This window comes from Puntigrus tetrazona, chromosome 11 (assembly GCF_018831695.1).
Source record: "Puntigrus tetrazona isolate hp1 chromosome 11, ASM1883169v1, whole genome shotgun sequence".
NCBI lineage: Eukaryota > Metazoa > Chordata > Actinopteri > Cypriniformes > Cyprinidae > Puntigrus > Puntigrus tetrazona.
In genome coordinates, this window is record NC_056709.1 from 8,668,281 (window position 1) to 8,689,127 (window position 20,847).

Genomic DNA, 20,847 nt, shown 5'->3' on the forward strand with positions numbered 1-20,847 from the left:
TAGAGGGGATTTTTGATTCTTTTGACTCAATCAAGGACCAAGATAAATGTACTAGAAACATATACGCAGTGGCCAAAAGAAAGATGGAGGCTGTCGCATGCATCTTTATAAATTCCTGTTTTAGACATTAGAGGGCGAGAAAGCTTAACTATTTATATATTTTTTACAAAATTTTCAGTCCTGACCAGACCATTTTGTGTGTGTGTGTGTGTGTGTGTGTGTGTTTGTGTGTGTGTGTGTGTGTGTGCACTTAATATTTATCACGTTATGGGGACCAAATGTCCCTACAAGGATAGGAATACAATGACCTTATGATAGCATTTTTAGCTCCCAGGAGGAAACAAGCTTATAATTTTTTTGCAGATCTGAAAATGTCAGTGGTTTCCTGTAAGGGGTAGGTTTAGGTGAAGGGTTGGTGTAGGACAGTGGTTCCCAACCTTTTCTTGTTTGAGGCACCCTTGGAAAGCCTTTCAAAAGTTCCCGGCACCCTTACAAGGAAATAGATATTTAAAATCTCCGTAGCTTTTTTATTATTATTTATTTATTTGTTTCATTTCGAGAGTTTGCATGCAACAACACCTTATACCTAGTCCTAGATGATATGAGAATACTGTTTACACTGATTCTGCCTTAATAAAAAAAATTTTGTTGAAATTTTGGCGGCACCTCAAAAGATCTCACGGCACCCTTTAGTGCCGCATGGCACAATGGTTTGGGAACCACTGGTGTAGGACAACAAAACAACCAGTCTAAAGTATAAAAACCATTACACCTGTGGAGAGTCCCCATAAAACATGAAAACATAATGTGTGTGTATGTGTGACCTTTTAAATAATCCAATTTAAAATGTATTAATTGTGTCTTTTTTAATTATTTGTGAAATGTACTAGAAATTCTAGAGTGAAAACATTCAATATATTTTTCAGTGCACATGAAAACATTGTATCACACAAATAAGGAGAGGCCATAATTTTTATTCACATTTAACAAAAAATAAACAAAAACTGCATTCAGCAGAAACAGGTGCAAATAATCATACCCTATTAACAAAAAAAACATCTTAAAACAAACAAACAAAAAAGTACCAAATACAAAAGTATTGTTACATGCTGGATCCTCTACAGTATGGAAACTCTTGCTTAATGTTTAAATTATCTTTACACAAAAAAAAGAGGAATGGAAAAGAAGTTAAAACATTATGGCAGAAGATCTTAATTTTGTTTTCATCTTGATCAGATTTAAAAAAAAACAACAACAACAACTACTGAGCTTGAATATTTAACCCTATGCTGCACACATCTTTTTTTCATCTTGGTAATTTGTCAAATTCAGGTCTATGTATAACACCACCCACAATGTATCTGCAAAATCAACAAGGCAACAACTTCAACTTAAATATGTTACTTAGGGTTCAGTTTGTGCTCTCTTTAGTTTAATTTTAGTGCAACTGAAGGACCCCCATTTAGCCGTGTATATAAACATATTTCATGTTTAAACTTTAAACAAAATTTAAGGTATACAAGTTGGTTTGCCAAAAACATTTTACTGTCATTTTAGTAGAATCAAGAACAGCTCAGCTAATCAGCATCAAGGTAAGACATTCATAAACAAACATAAATTAATAAATGAAAACAAACAAAACAACTGAAACATAAAAATTATATGCAATGTTTGTCTTATCAAAATACTGACACTTCAACATACTGCACCCTCAGAATATTCAAACCTCCCTGGATTCTCTGCTAGAAAAATCAAAAATTGTTTTAAATGTTTTGTTTTGCAAACAACTCGTATTTTGTTTCTTGAACTTACTGTTGAAGCAGCACAAGCAGATGCCCGTGAGTCGGCCAGAACAATGACTCCACTGGCCATGATTAACCATATGCCTTAGAGTCACCAAGAAATCAGATTTTAGCGGTTTTAGAGAAATATAGTAGTAAAAAGGTATAGCCAAACAAGAATTTTACTAAAACCAACTCACTTGTTATGGTGTCTCTTGAGAGACTGAGGGTTTGTGAAGGCTGAGTAGTTTCTAGAACAGGAGTAAGATACAACAGCTCAGTGAAAATGTTCATTAAATGTCAGTATTGCAAGTCACATTTTAGTGTTTAGAATCGTCAGTTATCAAATACAAATATCAACATCAATTATCAAATACAAATACTGCGCATTTTCTCACTGATTTAGTTCATATATACTTACTGACTTTAATGCGAGACACTGCAGGTAAATAGGGTAAATAACTACTAGTTATTACCTCACTCACCTAGTTAATTGATTACACTGATAATTGCAAAAGTTTTTTGTATTACAAGTTCTCAAATATTAAGTTTAAATATGCAAATGAGACATTATTTAAATGAAGTATGTGCAAATTGGCATATGCATTTCTAAAACAAAAATATAATTACTGGATAAAGCCAGTTTCAAAATTCTTTTAAATTTTTTTGACATATTAGTGTCAAAAGTTTTTACAGAGAGAATTTGAGGTATCTAATTTTGGCGCTCCATAATTCAGAAAACAGGCAGAAAACTATACATTTTGACAGTTTTTTGGGGGAATAAAATGTTGCATATTGTTATCAAGCAAATTATATATGTACAAATCCCTCTGTAAAAAACTTCAGGATATAGACAGGAGTAAGTCTAGGAGAAAAGACTCCTAAAACCAGAGATTACGACCTTTAAATATATGGTTTTTAATTGAAAGTGCTATCAAAATAAACACTTAGTGTCTTTTGCATGTTTTCTTTCTACTATCCTTAAAATATTTTATGAAAAACCAAAAAACCCAAAATCTCAAATTTGACAGGTGCATGGAAAAACAGGGTTTTTGTATGCAGTGTTTCCCTGTCACGGATATGGACCTGGTTTCCTTGTTTCTGTAGTGCTAGAGTGAAGGAGTAGAAGAAAAACATTTGTGCTGCAGGAGATTTTCTTCAGCTGTGCACACCCTGGGATTGCAGATTATATGCTGCCGTCCTTCCCCTGAGCCATAAGCCAAAAGAGCAATCTTCTACAGTAGTTGATCTTTCGAGATGTCTTTCCGACCATGTACTTCTGACAAAGGCCACGATCATTGTCTCACTTGCCTGGGCCATAAACACACTAAAACATGGGCCAGTCTCCACGGTCTTCCCATCCTTCCCAGTGATGCCTCGTGGATCTTTGAAGAGATGGAGCCAGTCTGTCATGCAGCGGATTCCAGCATCTCTTTTGGAGCTCCAAAAGAGGATAAAATGTTATCAGAGGAGAGGCTATCGTGGATTCTTCAGCTGATGAGAACACAGATGGAATCAGAGGTGGAGTTGCTGGCCATGCTCACCAGCTCTTCTAAGAGCAATGGATTAGAGGTGAACTCCCACTTTCTCTGAGCATTTGAGGTTGGATTAATGGTATCTGGATTCCTGACTCTCAGCCACGCTCCACCTCAGAGTCTTTCTTCCCAGAGGGCTCCTCAGTCCTCACTACCCTTGATGGTGGGGCAGCCAGGGGCTTGTGGCCCCAAAATACCACCACTTGGAAGAATCAACTGTGGCTCCCGCTCAAAACCTGTAAGATGTCATCAGCTCTTGCTGCCAAAGCTTCCAGTGCTACAAGAGTAGTTCTGACCAGAGGTTAATGCAGGAACTATGCACAGTGACTGATTGTGCTCTCTGAGCAACGAAGGTCACGACACAGCCTCTCAGTCAGGTGATGTTGTCTATGGTGATCTAGGAGCACCATCTCTGGCTGAACCTGGTGCAAATGAGTGATGCTGACAATGTCTGCTTTCTTGATGTACCCATCTCCCAGGTTAGTCTCTTCAACAACACTGTCGAGGATCTTGCCAAGCACTTCTTGGGAGTACAGAAACAGACAGAGGACATTAAACACATCTTACCCCAACGTGATATCAATGCTAGGTGGTAAACCTGCAGGCACTGCCCCCAGAGGAGACAGAACAGACCCTTGAGTTTTAGAAACTAAGAGCAGCTCTTTGTCTGCATTGGGGGAGAGCAGAAGGGGAATGCGGTCTCCAAACAGAGGTTGGCCCATTGGGTGGTGGAGGTCATCACCTTGGCATACCAGTCTCAAGGTGAGCGGTGCCCCCTAGGGGTGACAGCTCATTCCATTTGGAAAGTTGCCTCATCCTGGGTGTTGGCAAGCAGCATCTCTCTAGCAGATAGCTGCAGGCTGGGTGACACCCAACACCTTCGCAAAGTTTTATAACCTTTGTGTGTGGAACCTGTGTCCTCCTGTGTATTGGGTAACATCAGGTAATTGCAAGCGGGATCCATTAGAATCAGTGCGCTTTCTACCAGCTGTTCCCAGAGTCCTCTGTTGCCTCACACTTCAGAGTAGTCCGAGTAGTTTATGCCTGTAATCTGATCTGTTCCTGGCATCTGTTCTTGTTTCACGGTTTTTGCCAACTGTGTTCACCTTCTTGAAAATTCTGTTTAGTCCATGTGATTCAGGCTATCCCCAACAATTGCTTGGCACCCCTAGTGGGCTTGTTATTCCAGCCTACAGGAGTTGGGATGGTTACGCATTGAGCTTCATTTGTCCTGACACACTTGCCTGGCAGCATTTGTACCTCAATTGCGTAACATGGTACAAGGTTGTGGTGTTTTCCACAGGGACCACATTACATCAATCAATGAAGTAACTTGTGTAACCCTCGTTCCCTGAAGGAGGGAATGGAGATGTTACGACTCCCTTGCCACAATCGTGAACTGAGCTGAATTGTCAGATTCATTGCTTGCACGTCGCCATCATATATACCTGTACGTATGGGGGAGTGGTCTAGGCAAGCAAGTTTTACTCGTCAATTTTCATTGCCCTTTTCTCTAAGGTTTAGAAGTGATTGGGTTCCTCATGTTGTCATTTGGTTCAGTTGTGTTATAATAATTAGACCCTCGTTGGTCTGTGTGTTTAAGTTTCAGTCTGTGCAGTCTGTGTTTTTGTCTGTCCTTGAACGTCTTCCTGTGTCTCTTACATTCCCTGAGTGTCTGAAATATTAAAGACTGTGTGAAGAACTCCTCATTCTGTGCTCCTTTGTGAATTGGAACACTCCTCTTAAACACCTCCAAGTAATTATTTTCATGAATAATAATACATATTTAATAATACATATTCATAATAAGCTAACTTATGATAAACAGATTGTGTGACATTTCATAATTTTGAGAACAACATGAGTCATATCTGAAAAAATGATGACTAAATAATGATCTACTTCTTTAAAGTTTGCATCCTCAAATATATTTAATATTTATTTGTTGTATAGACGAGTCGGCTGCCCTCCTCGTTATTGTCATCTTCACCCCGTCCTTTATTCGCCGCCCTTCACCAGGCTCCTGACGGGAGTGGGTGTGTTCGAGAGGAGGGCGTGGTATTGGTCAGGTCTGGCGGCGTGTGACGAGGCACACCTGAAGGATTTAGCCTTGTCACCGCCGCCGTTAAATGCCGAATGCGCCTCTCCTCGAGACCGGTCTCTTCCCCGTGCATGCACGCTGGTGTCCTCGTGGGTTCAGGAAGGGTGCGTGAAGGAGCTCGCCCGCCGCTAGAAAAGTATAGTCCAGGCGACGACCGCACCCGGATACGGCTAACGGGCCAGGATGCCGAGCCGTTGGTCCCCAAATCTCTGACGACCGGAGGAAAGAAGCGACGGAGATGCCGCTGGAAGAAGCCGCCGCCCTCGCGCTCCGAACAGGAGGGGAGCGCACGCCGCCGGACTCCGCCCCTTACCTGGACCCTGCCCCCTTGGAACACCCACCTGACCTGGCACTTTCCCTGCAGCACAGCGAGGCACCAGTTCCCCCCTTTATTTGGACACTATCTCCTGGACACTTTATTTTGTATTTATTTTGTCAATAAAAAGCCTCTCCGAGGCCCTGACGCCACGCCCACTGTTCTGTCGTTGGCTCCTTCCGTGACAATATATATAGCTGTTCCTCAATTCTCAGGGCCAATACAGAAAGAAACTCAGGTGTTTCATATCCTCAAGACTGCCACGGAAAAAGATCTCATCTGAACTTCAACACAAATGTCCTGATGGCTGGATTTTATTTTTCAAACAGTTTTGTCATAGTCCCTTTAAATGCCTTTGGTGATTTAGTAAAACACATCATAATAAAATTAAATCTTAAATATAAAAAGGTGCTCACCAGTTGGAGGGTTTATTGTGGTCTCATTACTGGATTCTGTAGCCAGAGCTGCTGAAACATTGCTGTTTACTATTCAAAGTTGTTTGTAGAGAAGAAATCATCAGTATTGTTGTGTCATCTTTAAAACACTCACTTTTTGACTCTATTGTTGTAGTATTTATGGAGAAAGTTGATGTTGAATCTGTGTTGAAAAAAAAAAATTACCATGTCAAAAATAATCAGCACAAATATGAATAATCATAAATGAGATTTACTTACTTAATGTTCCCTTTGTTTTTTGTGGTGCCTGAGTTTTTACAGGAAAAAGATCTGTAGAGGAAAAACATCTCCATTAAAAATATTGTGCAAACTGGAAATGTAACTATAACCCTAACATTACAAACCTGTTTTTGTTGAACTTGTCACTATATGATAGTTTGATGGTGTGTTTTTGAAGAATAACTGCAGCTCACTACCTTATTCTCGACTGATTTCAGATTATTTGAAAATTCATAATCCAAGACTGTAAAAGACACTGTGTTTTTCCAGACAGTACATGAGACTGTATCTTTTAAATTGTGGATATTCATCTAAACTCCAACACAAATGTCCTGAGGGCTGGATTTTATTTTTCAAACAGTTTTGTCATAGTCTCTCTGAATGCTATTGGTGTTTTATAAAAATACATCATAAAAAATGTAATCTTAAATATAAAAAGTGCTCACCAGTTGGAGGGTCTGTTGTGGTCTCAGAACAAGTACTGGATTCTGTAGCCAGAGCTGCTGAAACATTAAGAGTTTACTATTTAACATTGTTTGTAGAGAAGAAATCATCAGTATTGTTGTGTCATCTTTAGTTTTTACCATGTTACAAAATAATCACAAATATTAATAATCATAAATGAGATTAACTTAATGTTCCCTTTGTTGTTTGTGGTGGCTGGATTTTTACAGGAAAAAGATCTATAGAGGAAAACATCTCCATTAAAAACATTGTGCAAACTGAAAATGTAACTATAACCCTAACATTACAAACCTGTTATGTTGAACTTGTCACTATATGATAGTTTGGATGGTGTGTTTTTTGAAGAATAACTGCAGCTCACTACTTTATTCTCGAGTGACTTCAGATTATTTGAAAATTCATAATCCAAGACTGTAAAAAGACACTGTGTTTTTTCCAGACAGTACATGAGACTGTATCTTTTAAATTGTGGATATTCATCTCCAAGAGACAGAAAACAAATATAACCACCGTTATCTGATCCTGGTATTTCACAGAGAACTCTAAATTCACCATTTTCAGAATCAGAGACAACTTTAATGTTTGGCCGCCATCTGCAAACACACACAGTCATGTGATAGTAGAGCATTAGATTATGATCATGCTTAATAGAAGAGTTAATGATACTCAGGCTTAACAATAAGATTTTACTGTAATACTTTTACAGTGCAAAAGAACACCTTACTCTGATTCAAATGAGACAGTGTTTCTCGTTCATCATGTCTCAGTGCTGTGCTTGAGTCTTTCTGAACTGAAGAGATAACAAAACATCAAAAATAAGTTGTAAATATAGGCTGCTGAACACAAGGACAATTCATTTTTCAGAAATAAACCTGTACAATATGACATTATAATTATTTTTTAAAAAGAAGACTGAACTAATGTGAACAAAAGTAACTTCTTTTGACCGTTAAAGAGAAGTGGTTTTCAACCAGGGACCTCTGCAAACTTCCAAAAAGATTCAAAAGATTCCTTAAAATTGTTTAAATAACAATAATAATAAATTCATGTAATAAAACACTTTAAAATCAAGAGGTGTTAATGAATAATAAACAAAATACAACCTTCAATTTTATCACAAAATTTAATTATTTCTGTTAAACTTGTTAAAAGCAAACAATATCATGTATAAACTTAAAATACCAAAAGAAAATAGCCATTAATAGGGCTGAATATAGTGTTAGGCAATGGATGGCTTTCAAGTCAATGGTTAAGAAACCACTGGTTGATAAAAACAAGGCAGAGGTTCAGCGGAAATCCAAAAACTCTCTGGTGAAGTGGCATATGAGTTATTTCTGAAGACATGCATCTATTTCATGCCCATGCTTAGAAGAAAACTACAACCCACACACAAAGTAATCCACATAAAAATTGCTAGATGTTTTGTATTTGTTATTTGGGCTTTAAATATTGACTGATCTTGTAAATGTTAGTAGTACCTAAAATAAGCACTTCTGACAAATAGTGGTACAAATATTAAAGACAAAAATGTTTACTATTTCAAGGCAGATGAAAATAAAATAAAAATAGAATAAAAATAGAAATAGTTACTTGCCTTGAGGCTGAAACTCCAGAAAGAGTGTAAAGATGAGGGAAAGGAGCAGCACCATGTCACCCTGTCACTGAAAGAGTGATGAACGTCTCGGTTACGTATGTAACCCTCGTTCCCTGGGGAAGAAGGGAACAGAGACGCCACGTCGGATGACCGATTTAATTGGGATCTCGCTTCGAGGACCAATCTACTTCGAGTGTATCTAAACAAGCCAATTGAAGATTGGCATGCGCTAATCGCATCCAGCTGCCGCTGATCACAGCGCTGGTATAAATAAGCAGCGGTGCAGCGCATATTCAGGTTTTCGCTGAGGAGCCAAGCTAGTGACCCGCCCCTTCAGTGGAGGTGCAGCACGTGGCGGATGGGACGTGACGCCTCCGCTCCCTTCTTCCAGGGAATGAGGGTTACATACGTGAACCAAAATGTTCCCCTTTCAGTCGGTCACTTCGAGTCACGCCGGATGACCGACGAATTGGGATCCCTACCAAAACGCCATGGACGCTGCCTCTTCCAGTGTCCTGTGGGAGCCCACAAGCCCCCTCAGTCTATCGGCGTAGGCCGAGGCTCGACCACAAGAAGCCAGCTACAATACTACCCATTCGTAAGACTGAACACTGGGGAACGCCCCACGCTCTAGCAAACAGGACGTCGCGGAAGTCCAGCCTTCCCGTAGGAGGTCTTGGAACGAATACGCATATGGACAATATTTCAGTTTGCATATGGAAAATGGGAGGTGATTGAACCCTCTTAGATGGGCAGAAGGTCTGCCGGGGAAACACGGGGCTCTAGGCTATGCCGTGGAAATACACACATAAAGTCCTCTTGGGGTACTTTACATGGCTCCCAGCCCTCACCGGTTCTCACGGATTCATCGAGAGGGCCTGGCGCCGGATGCCCGCAACATCTGGCTGCCGAGGGGAATGGAGGAGCTTCGACAGGGTCTACTGTGTGGACGCCTGAAGAGCGTTAACAAGCCGACCCAAACCGGGCCTCTCAGTGCTTCCACCCGTTGAGGTGAGAACACAGGAGGATACCGGTTCCACACGTAGGCTATAGAATCTAGCAAACGTGTTAGGGGTCGCCCAGCCTGCAGCTCTACAAATATCTGCCAGCGAGGTGCCACGCAGCCAATGCCCAGGACGATGGAACACTTCTTGTTGAGTGTGCCCGCAACCTGAGGGGCAGGGCATACCCTGTGCTTGGTAGGCCAGGGTAATGGCGCCCACTATCCAGTGGGCCATCCTCTGCTTGGAGACGGCACTCCCCTTCTGCCGGCCTCCGTGACAAACAAAGAGCTGGTCTGAGGTCCTGAAGCTTTGTGTCCGGTCAACGTAGCATCTTAGTGCTCGGACGGGACAAAGCAACATCAAGGCTGGGTCTGCCTCCTCCAGGGCAGCGCTTGAAGGTTCACCACCTGGTCTCGGAAGGGGTAGTGGGAACCTTGGGCACGTAGCCGGGCCGTGGCCTCAGTGTTACCTGGGAATCACGAGCCCAAACTGTAGGCACGAATCGCCGACTGAAAAGCCTGCAGGTCCCCCTACCCTCTTGATGGAGGCCAATGCGCAGCAGGAGCAATGTCTTCATAGATAAGAACTTTAGCTCAACTGCTGGCAAGGGTTCAAACGGAGCCTGCTGCAGTGCTGTCAGCACTACAGACAGGTCCCAAGAGGGTACAGTAGGGGGCCGTGGAGGATTCAACCTCCTGGCCCCCTCAGGAACCTGATGATCAGCTCATGTTACCCACAGACCTCCCGCTCATGGGGTCATGGTTTGCAGCGATCGCAGCCACGTAGACTTTAAGGGTGGAGGGAGACAGCCTTCGCTCCAACCCTTGCTGCAAGAAGGTAAGCACGACTCTGATGGGGCAATTCCGGGGTTTTCTTTGAGAAGAACACCACTGACGAACAGGCTCCACTTCAAGGCATAGGCCTGTCTCGTGGACGGTGCTCTAGCCGAAGAAATGGTGTCAACTACCCTTGAGGTAGGTCACCTAGAGCCTCGCGTCCCCGCCCAGGGACCAGACATGGAGTTTCCAGAGGTCTGGACGCTGGTGCCAAAGGGTGCCCCGCCTCTGGGTCAGAAGATCCTTCCTCAGAGGAATCGGCCAAGGAGGGGGCTGTCGCGAGGAGCACAAGTTCTGGGAACCAAGTCTTCGTGGGCCAGTAGGGTGCTACCTAAGCAAGACCTGCTCCTCGTCCTCCCTGACCTTGCACAGTGTCTGTGCAAGAATGCTCACTGGGGAAATGCATACTTGCGAAGGCCCCGCGGCCAGCTGCTGTGTGTGCCAGTGCGTCCGTGTCGCAGTGTCCTCGGTCAGGAGAAAACCACTGGCAATGGGAAGTCTCTGAGAGGCAAACAGGTCTACCTGAACGGCTCCGAGACGCTCCCAAATCAGCTGGAACCGTCTGGGGATGGAGTCTCCATTCTCCAGGTAGTGCAGCTCGCGACAGCCTCGCCGGCTGCCTGGTTGCACACTCCTGGAATGTGAATGGCGTGGAAGTGACCTCAGAAACTTCCGACTCCATAGGAGGAGGTGGCGGGCGGGTTGCGACATACGACGGGAGCGTAGACCACCTTTGTCGGCTGATGTACGCAACGGCGGTATGTTGTCCGTGCGGACTAGTACATGTTGGCCTCGAAGGCAGCTCTTGAGACGGCCTAGGGCGAGATGTACTGCCAGCAACTCGAAGGCAGTTGATGTGCCATTGCAGTTGAGGGTCCGCCCAAAACCCCCAACACTGCATGCCCGTTGCACGTGGCCCCCAGCCGGTGGTAGAGGCATCTGTGAAAACCACAGCATACCTGGAGACCTGCTCCAGGGGCACTCCAGCCCAAGGAACGAAAGGTCTGACCACGGGAGAAGGTTTGGCGGCAGGCCGGTGTTATCTGAACCTGGTGCGTGCCACGCTGCCACGCCCACCTCAGGACTCGATCGTAGCCAGTGTTGAAGCGGTCTCATATGGAGTAGTCCCAGCGGGTCACTGCGCCGCAGCTGCCATATGCCCCAGGAGCCTCTGAAAATATTTCAGTGGGACGCCGCCCTGCTCTTTGAACATATTCAAGCAGTTCAACACCGAATGGGCACGCTCCTGTGTGAGGCGTGCCGCCTGATCGATCGAATCCAGCTCCATCCCAAGAAAAGAGATCCTCTGTGTTGGACAGAGTTTGCTCTTCTCCTGGTTGACCCAAACCCCAACTGGCTGAGGTGCTGTAGCACCAGATCCCCTGTGTTCGTGACAGCTGAGCCTGGGACTGAGCTAGAATGAGCCAGTCGTCCAGGTAGTTGAGGATGCGAATGCCCTGCTCTCTTAGTGGAGCAAGGGCAGCCTCCGCGACTTTTCGTGAAGACACGTGGCGACAGGAAGAGCCCGAAGGGTAGGACTTTGTACTGATATGCTCGACTTCGAACGCAAACCTCAGGAATGGCCTGTGGCGCGGAAGAATCGACACATGAAAGTACGCATCCTTCAGGTCGATCGCTGCAAACCAATCCTGGGGACGGACGCACTGAAATATGCGCGTTTCTGTGTCAACATCCTGAACGGGAGCCGTTGAAGTGCTCGGTTCAGGACTCGTGAGATCCAGGATCGGTCGTAATCCCACCGCCTTTCTTGGGCACTATGAAGTATGGGCTGTAAAGCCCCGACTCATATCAGCTGGAGGAACCGGCCTATTGGGCGTTCTTCACTAGAAGGACAGCAATCTCCGCACGCAAGACAGACAGGGCACCCGCATCGCTCACTGGACGATAGCGGATCCCACTGAACTTGGGGACGCCGGCTTAACTGAATCAGATAGCCGAGTCGAATGGTTCGCAGGAGCCACCGGGATAGCCTGGGAAGATTCAACCAGGCATCCAGAGACCGAACTAGCGGCTCGGAGGAACCACCGACGCGGCAGGCGATGGGGGGGCAGCGAGGGGGAGTGCAGGGACCCGCCTCGGGCGCCTCGTGGCCGGTCCGAAGCGGGGTCCGAGTGTGTGCAACTTCTTACCTGCATTCCCGCAGAAGTGAGGCGGGTAGGCCGTGGGTTGGCCCTCCCAGTCTTCCCACTGCTGCATGTTGGCCAAGAAGAGAGAGTGTGGTGCAGAACTGGCCCGCACACAACTCCTCGTCCTCTCTGGGGACCCAGAGATAGAGGAAACCGCTCTTTGTCGAGTATTTTTACATATACTTTTAATATTTAGGGGCTTATTTTCTTAAAAGTGTTTTTTCTTATAGTTATTTGTCTGAAGTGTTGAGGTCTTTCAAAGTCAGGGACACAACTGTGGTTGAGCTAAATCTGATATGCTTCTAAAGATAGCTTGCTGTTGTCTGCCTCTTCACTTACCCTACCTTTACTAGCTTTAACTGTTTGAACAGCTCTGTTTACTGAATTGAAAAAAATACAAAAATGAAAGTACAAATATTTTTTTAAAAATTACTAAAAATGTGTGTAATTTCATGTGAGCCAAGTCAAAAGATAGAGGGGATTTTTGATTCTTTTGACTCCAATCAAGGACCAAGATAAATGTACTAGAAACATATACGCAGTGGCCAAAAGAAAGATGGAGGCTGTCATGCATCTTTATAAATTCCTGTTTTAGACATTAGAGGCGCAGAAAGCTTTAACTATTTATATATTTTTTACAAAATTTCCAGTCCTGACCAGACCATTTTGTTTGTGTGTGTGTGTGTGTGCACTTAATATTTATCACGTTATGGGGACCAAATGTCCCTACAAGGATAGGAATACAATGACCTTGTGATAACATTTTTTAGCTCCCCAGGAGAAAACAAGCTTATAATTTTTTTGCAGATCTGAAAATTGTCCAGTGGTTTCCTGTAAGGGGTAGGTTTAGTGAAGGGTTGGTGTAGGGACAACAACACAACCAGTCTGTACAGTATAAAAACCATTACACCTGTGGAGAGTCCCCATAAAACATGGAAACATAATGTGTGTATGTGTGACCTTTTAAATAATCCAATTTAAAATTTATTAATTGTGTCTAGAAATTCTAGAGTGAAAACATTCAATATATTTTTCAGTGCACATGAAAACATTGTATCACACAAATAAGGAGAGGCCATAATTTTTTATTCACATTTAACAAAAATAAACAAACTGCATTCAGCAGAAACAGGTGCAAATAATCATACCCTATTAACCAAAAAAATCTTAAAACAAACAAACAAAAAAAGTACCAAATACAACAGTATTGTTTATAGTATTGTTACACACTGGTGTCAGAACCGGCCTTGAACATGGGTCTCTAGTGCCGTAATAAGATGCTCTCCGAAGTGTTGGACCCAAAATGCGAGACACAAAAATCAAAAGAATATATTTTATTTCCAGGGCAAAACAAAACAGTCCAAACAAAAACTCCAAAGGCAAATTACTTCTCTCAAGAGAAGACAGAAAAATATCAGCAACTCAGAAGCCCAGGAACAAAAATCAAAGAAAAGAGATGATTCAGAAGAACTTACACATGGACCAAAAAGGGCACCAGCAAGAAAAAAATAAAATCAAGCACAAATGACAAAAAGAAAGCCACTTAAATAGGGAAGCTAACTTGACAGGGCTGGGACTAATAAACCTACTTAGCTAAGAGAAAGAAACACAGGAAAATTGAAGCCATCAAGTGCATAAAATAAGGCATGGCAGATTACAACTGATTTCATCTTGATCATATTTAAAAACAAAAAACAACAACTGAGCTTGAATATTTAACCCTATGCTGCACACATCTTTTTTTCATCTTGGTAATTTGTCAAATTCAGGTCAATGTATAACACCACCCACAATGTATCTGCAAAATCAACAAGGCAACAACTTCAACTTAAATATGTTACTTAGGTTCAGTTTGTGCTCTCTTTAGTTTAATTTTAGTGCAACTGAAGGACCCCCATTTAGTGGTGTATATAAACATATATATTTCGTGTTTAAACTTTAAACAAAATTTAAGGTATACAAGTTGGTTTGCCAAAAACATTTTACTGTCATTTTAGTAGAATCAAGAACAGCTCAGCTAATCAGCATCAAGGTAAGACATTCATAAACAAACATAAATTAATAAATGAAAACAAACAAAACAACTGAAACATAAAAATTATATGCAATGTTTGTCTTATCAAAATACTCACACTTCAACATACTGCACCTCAGAATATTCAAACCTCCCCGGATTCTCTGCTAGAAAAATCAAAAATTGTTTTAAATGTTTTGTTTTGCAAACAACTCGTATTTTGTTTCTTGAACTTACTGTTGAAGCAGCACAAGCAGATGCCCGTGAGTCCGGCCAGAACAATGACTCCACTGGCCATGATTAACCATATGCCTTAGAGTCACCAAGAAATCAGATTTTAGCGGTTTTAGAGAAATATAGTAGTAAAAAGGTATAGCCAAACAAGAATTTTACTAAAACCAACTCACTTGTTATGGTGTCTCTTGAGAGACTGAGGGTTTGTGAAGGCTGAGTAGTTTCTAGAACAGGAGTAAGATACAACAGCTCAGTGAAAATGTTCATTAAATGTCAGTATTGCAAGTCACATTTTAGTGTTTAGAATCGTCTAGTTATCAAATACAAATATCAACATCAATTATCAAATACAAATACTCGCATTTTCTCACTGATTTAGTTCATATATACTTACTGACTTTAATGCGAGACACTGCAGGTAAATAGGGTAAATAACTACTAGTTATTACCTCACTCACCTAGTTAATTGATTACACTGATAATTGCAAAAGTTTTTTGTATTACAAGTTCTCAAATATTAAGTTTAAATATGCAAATGAGACATTATTTAAATGAAGTATGTGCAAATTGGCATATGCATTTCTAAAACAAAAATATAATTACTGGATAAAGCCAGTTTCAAAATTCTTTTAAATTTTTTGACATATTAGTGTCAAAAGTTTTACAGAGAGAATTTGAGGTATCTAATTTTAGCGCTCCATAATTCAGAAAACAGGCAGAAAACTATACATTTTGACAGTTTTTGGGGAATAAAATGTTGCATATTGTTATCAAGCAAATTATATATGTACAAATCCTCTGTAAAAACTTCAGGATATAGACAGGAGTAAGTCTAGGAGAAAAGACTCCTAAAACCAGAGATTACGACCTTTTAAATATATGGTTTTTAATTGAAAGTGCTATCAAAATAAACACTTAGTGTCTTTTGCATGTTTTCTTTCTACTATCCTTAAAATATTTTATGAAAAACCAAAAACCCAAAAATCTCAAATTTGACAGGTGCATGGAAAAACAGGGTTTTTGTATGCAGTGTTTCCCTGTCACGGATATGGACCTGGTTTCCTTGTTTCTGTAGTGCTAGAGTGAAGGAGTAGAAGAAAAACATTTGTGCTGCAGGAGATTCTTCAGCTGTGCACACCCTGGGATTGCAGATTATATGCTGCCGTCCTTCCCCTGAGCCATAAGCCAAAAGAGCAATCTTCTACAGTAGTTGATCTTTCGAGATGTCTTTCCGACCATGTACTTCTGACAAAGGCCACGATCATTGTCTCACTTGCCTGGGCCATAAACACACTAAAACATGGGCCAGTCTCCACGGTCTTCCCATCCTTCCCAGTGATGCCTCGTGGATCTTTGAAGAGATGGAGCCAGTCTGTCATGCAGCGGACCTAGCATCTCTTTTGGAGCTCCAAAAGAGGATAAAATGTTATCAGAGGAGAGGCTATCGTATTCTTCAGCTGATGAGAACACAGATGGAATCAGAGGTGGAGTTGCTGGCCATGCTCACCAGCTCTTCTAAGAGCAATGGATTAGAGGTGAACTCCCCACTTTCTCTGAGCACTCGAGGTTGGATGAATGGTATCTGGATTCCTGACTCTCAGCCACGCTCCACCTCAGAGTCTTTCTTCCCAGAGGGCTCCTCAGTCCTCACTACCCTTGATGGTGGGGCAGCCAGGGGCTTGTGGCCGCAAAATACCACCATTTGGAAGAATCAACTGTGGCTCCCATCCAAACCTGTAAGATGTCATCAGCTCTTGCTGCCAAAGCTTCCAGTGCTACAAGAGTAGTTCTGACCAGAGGTTAATGCAGGAACTATGCACAGTGACTGATTTTGCTCTCTGAACAACAAAGGTCACGACACAGCCTCAGTCAGGTGATGTCGTCTATGGTGATCTAGGAGCACCATCTCTGGCTGAACCTGGTGCAAATGAGTGATGCTGACAATGTCTGCTTTCTTGATGTACCCATCTCCCAGGTTAGTCTCTTCAACAACACTGTCGAGGATCTTGCCAAGCACTTCTTGGGAGTACAGAAACAGACAGAGGACATTAAACACATCTTACCCCAACGTGATATCAATGCTAGGTGGTAAACCTGCAGGCACTGCCCCCAGAGGAGACAGAACAGACCCTTGAGTTTTAGAAACTAAGAGCAGCTCTTTGTCTGCATTGGGGGAGAGCAGAAGGGGAATGCGGTCTCCAAACAGAGGTTGGCCCATTGGGTGGTGGAGGTCATCACCTTGGCATACCAGTCTCAAGGTGAGCGGTGCCCCTTAGGGGTGACAGCTCATTCCATTTGGAAAGTTGCCTCATCCTGGGTGTTGGCAAGCAGCATCTCTCTAGCAGATAGCAGATTTTATAACCTTTGTGTGTGGAACCTGTGTCCTCCTGTGTATTGGGTAACATCAGGTAATTGCAAGCGGGATCCATTAGAATCAGTGCGCTTTCTACCAGCTGTTCCCAGAGTCCTCTGTTGCCTCACACTTCAGAGTAGTCTGAGTAGTTTGCGTCTGTAATCTGATCTGTTCCTGGCATCTGTTCTTGTTTCACGGTTTTTGCCAACTGTGTTCACCTTCTTGAAAATTCTGTTTAGTCCATGTGATTCAGGCTATCCCCAACAATTGCTTGGCACCCCTAGTGGGCTTGTTATTCCAGCCTACAGGGAGTTGGGATGGTTACGCATTGAGCTTCATTTGTCCTGACATAGTTGCCTGGCAGCATTTGTACCTCAATTGCGTAACATGGTACAAGGTTGTGGTGTTTTCCACAGGGACCACATTACATCAATCAATGAAGTAACTTGTGTAACCCTCGTTCCCTGAAGGAGGGAATGGAGATGTTACGACTCCCTTGCCACAATCGTGAACTGAGCTGAATTGTCAGATTCATTGCTTGCACGTCGCCATCATATATACCTGTACGTATGGGGGAGTGGTCTAGGCAAGCAAGTTTTACTCGTCAATTTTCATTGCCCTTTTCTCTAAGGTTTAGAAGTGATTGGGTTCCCTCATGTTGTCATTTGGTTCAGTTGTGTTATAATAATTAGACCCTCTTTGATCTGTGTGTTTAAGTTTCAGTCTGTGCAGTCTGTGTTTTTGTCTGTCCTTGAACGTCTTCCTGTGTCTCTTACTGTCATGACTTCAGTCTGATCAGTTTGTTTTTGTTTTTCTGTCAAACATTCTGCCATGTGCTTGTGTGTTCCCGCCCCATTGTTATCTCATTAATCACTCTAGCTGCCTTCTCACCTGTGGCTCGTTAGCTCCTTAATTGCTCCCTACTTAAGCTCCCTTTGTTTGCAGTCTTGTGTCTGATCGTTGTGGTGTGAGGACGCTACCAGTGTCTCCAGTCCAGTCTTGTCCTGTCCAGTCTGTCTAGGCTCCAAGTTCAGCTGGTTTTTAGTTTTTCCTCTTCGCGTTCGCTCTGCCTTTTGTTGTTTTTTCCAGACCTCCAACCCCTGTGCCGGGCCTGGTTCCTCCGGTGCAGTGTTTGGCAGTTCGCTCTCACCTGATCCGCTGGATCTGATGTTGACTCGAGCAGCAGGACTGTAGAGAGAGACTCTATCAAGTTTCCCGTTTTGCTCCCAGCCTAAGAGGAGTGACTGGAGGCTGTTTTGAGTTTTTTCGGATGTTTTCTGTTCCTCCGCTCCGTCAAGTTTTTTGTTCCATGTCTACTAATAAACTAAGTTGAACCTGCAATTGAATCCGTGTTCGTTCCTGACAGAACGATCAGACCAAAAGATGGATTCAGCAGGAGAAGACCAAGTCAGGACTACTGTGACGAAACAGGGTATTCTCCTTGGCCAGCACGCGACTCTGATAACGGTGACCTCAAGAGATGTTGACCTCCTGACGCACCCAAGTTGCCGAGCTCGGTGCCAGGGTGCAAGAACTCCAACAAGAGGCCCAGGCCGCCCGCTCAACTGCCTCCCAGTCGCTTCTTTCACCTCAGGCCGGTCCGAACCCCACGCCAATAGCCCTCCTCCCTGCCGACGGGATCCTAATTCCGTGCCGGGCCTTCCTGTCCCAGTGTTCCCTGGTCTTTGCACTCCAGCCCCGCCGTTATGTCACGGAGGAGTCTCGGGTGGCATTCGTCATCACCCTCCCAAAGGAAGGGCCCGCGATTGGGCGACTGCCGTGGGATGCTCTGTGCCCCCTTCTGCGCCACTTTGAGGGTTTCCGAGCGAGATGGGCAAGCTGTTTGATCGGTCTGCGAGGGGGTGAGGAGGCAGCCTCCCAGCTGGTGCGGTTGAAGCAGGATGGTGGTTCGGTCCACGGACTATTTTATCCGATTCAGAACTCTGGCGGCCACCTGTGACTGGAATGAGGCTGCTTTGGCGAGCCAGGTTTCGGAGGGACTGGAACGACGAGATACAGGATGAGATTGTCACCCATGAACTGCCTCGTGATCTCGACTCCTGGTGGAACTGGCTCTCACGTAGAGGGGCGCTTTCAGCGCCGCCGCCAACGGTGGACTTCTCAGCCTTCCCGGTTCTTGGAGGACAGAGCACCCAACACCACTCGCCACCTCACTTCCTACCGCCGACCCTGAACCCATGCAGGTGGGCCGCCTTCGCCTCTCTGCCAAGGAGAGGCAGGATCGACTGACGCGAGGGCTCTGCCTCTACTGTGGGAGGCCAGGACACAGAGCCATCCGTGTCCTTCAAAAGCCGGGGCCCATCAGCAAGCCGGGAATTTGATGGGCGTTTCTCCAGTTTCCGAGTCCCCAAAGTCTCGTGACACTGCTCCCGGTGTCCATTCATTTTCGGGACTCCGTCCACTCTTGCCCAGCTCTGGTGGATTCTGGAGCTGAGGGCAATTCTTTGACGCCTCAGTCGCTGCCCAGTGGGGCATTCCCGCCATTCCTCTCCCTTTCCCATTCCTGTCCGCTCCCCTCAATGGCCTTCTTCTCTCTTCTCCATTACTCATTCCACTCCTCAGTAAGTGTAGTGGTCTCTGGCAATCACCGTGAGGTAATTGAGCTGTACCTTCTTGACTCCCGGGGGCTCCTGTTGTCCTGGGGCACCCGTGGTTGGTGCAGCACAAGCCTCACGTGGATTGGTCAGGTAATTTCTGTGTTATCTTGGGAGTCAGTCTTGTCTTGCTTCATGTTTGGGTGCTGCCTTGTCTCCGTGTCTGTGTCTTCTGTGTTTCAGATAGAGTCCGCTGATCTCTGGGGTGCCGGCGGAGTACCATGATCTTTGTCGGGTCTTCAGTAAGTCTCGAGCCACATCCCTACCTCCTCACCGCCGCACGACTGTGCCATCGATCTCCTCCCAGGCACTTCTCCGCCTAGAGGGCGTTTGTACTCCCCTGTCTAGTCCTGGAAAGAGAGGCCATGGACAAGTATATCAAGGAGTCCTTAAATGCCGGCCTCATCCGTCCCTCTTCCTCACCTGCGGGTGCTGGGTTCTTCTTCGTTAAAGAAGAAGGATGGCTCTCGCGCCCCTGCATCGACTATCGAGGCCTGAATGACATCACCATAAGAAACCGGTATCTCTCACCTCTGATGTCCTCTGCCTTTGAGTTATTACAGGAGCCAAGGTCTTTACTAAGCTAGACCTCCATAACGCCTATCATTTGGTCCGCATCCGTGAGGGGGATGAGTGGAAGACAGCCTTAACACCCCCACGGGACACTTTGAATACCGGGTCTTACCCTTCGGGCTTACTAATGCCCCAGCTGTCTTCCAGGCCCTGATCAACCACGTGTTGAGGGACATGGTAAACAGGTTTGTCTTCGTGTATCTTGATGATATTCTCATCTTCTCCTCCCTCGTTGCAGGTACACACTCACACGCAAGGCCAGGTGCTACAACGGCCGCTGGAGAACCAGCTTTATGCCAAGGCGGAGAAGTGTGTGTTCCACGTCAAGCCAGTTCTGTTCTTGGGGCATATCATTTCAGCGGAGGGATTAAAGCCGACCCTGCCAAGATAAGAGCCGTGAGCGAGTGGCCAATCCCGATTCTCGGGAAGGCGCTGCAGCGTTCCTGGGCTTCGCCAACTTCTATAGGCGATTCATCCGGAACTTTGGCCTGGTCGCTGCACCCCCTAACGGCACTTACCTCACCTAAAGTATCGCTCAGGTGGAATTCTCAGGCACAGGAGGCCTTTGATGTGCTTAAGTCCCGCTTTCATCTCTGCTCCTGTTC

The 20,847-nt window shown here is 44.5% G+C and overlaps 2 long non-coding RNA genes across 2 annotated transcripts; both read right to left on the reverse strand.

Moving 5' to 3' along the window:
- Window positions 1-975: 975 nt before the first annotated feature.
- Window positions 976-14,970, reverse strand: LOC122353992. Its single transcript, XR_006252082.1, has 4 exons — window positions 14,875-14,970; window positions 14,705-14,779; window positions 14,586-14,634; window positions 976-1,361 (listed from the first exon to the last, which is right to left on the reverse strand). It is a non-coding gene; the product is annotated as an uncharacterized LOC122353992 (long non-coding RNA).
- LOC122353991 lies at window positions 1,853-7,455 on the reverse strand. Its single transcript, XR_006252081.1, has 9 exons — window positions 7,383-7,455; window positions 7,164-7,283; window positions 7,040-7,090; window positions 6,854-6,910; window positions 6,408-6,458; window positions 6,283-6,330; window positions 6,150-6,197; window positions 1,982-2,032; window positions 1,853-1,886 (listed from the first exon to the last, which is right to left on the reverse strand). It is a non-coding gene; the product is annotated as an uncharacterized LOC122353991 (long non-coding RNA).
- Window positions 14,971-20,847: the final 5,877 nt, after the last annotated feature.